At 32.4% G+C, this 655-nt stretch overlaps 1 protein-coding gene across 1 annotated transcript in view; it reads right to left on the reverse strand.

Moving 5' to 3' along the window:
- The window catches only part of LOC106867991 (cGMP-dependent protein kinase, isozyme 1), a 59436-nt gene that overhangs the window by 16936 nt on the left and 41845 nt on the right, over nucleotides 1–655 (reverse strand). The window lies entirely within an intron of this gene.

Raw genomic sequence — 655 nt, forward strand, 5'->3', positions numbered from 1 at the left:
GAGAGACATATATATACACATATATATACACATATATATACACATATATATACATGCATATATATATATTCTATTCATGTAAAATGCTTACACTAAAACACACACACACATTAATTCTTCTCATTCTATTGATATTCTAAATTTAAATTCCTTGAGATTGCAGTGTAAAGTTGTCGCCACTTGGATAAATTTAAATTCAGTACTGGACCTTTTATCCGACTTATTTGGACCTCTTATCCGGACCTCTTTATCCCTGCACTATCTTGCAATATAATGTACCCTATATTGCCATATACTGTACCCTATATTGAGTCAACAGACCCTGTCTTTCTAAGTTGGTGAATTTATATAGATGTATTAACTTTAGTAAGTGAATTTATGAGATTAAACGAATTCTATTTTACGAGTATATTAATTTGTGCCTGTATCTGTAAGATAAAATCAGTTCTTTACTTTTCATCCTTTGATTCTCATCCTAGAAACATTAAACTGTATACACGGTACAGTATGATATGTTTTAAGTGGATTGTTGTTGTTGTTGTTGGTGGTGGTGGTGGTGGTCCCAAGCCTGTCGGATAATTGGTCTGGTACTGCTTAACAGCGCACAAAGCAGGTAAAATCTTTGTAAATTGTTCTCTGGTTCACCATAATAAAT

Source organism: Octopus bimaculoides, chromosome 25, assembly GCF_001194135.2.
Source record: "Octopus bimaculoides isolate UCB-OBI-ISO-001 chromosome 25, ASM119413v2, whole genome shotgun sequence".
Classification (NCBI taxonomy): domain Eukaryota; kingdom Metazoa; phylum Mollusca; class Cephalopoda; order Octopoda; family Octopodidae; genus Octopus; species Octopus bimaculoides.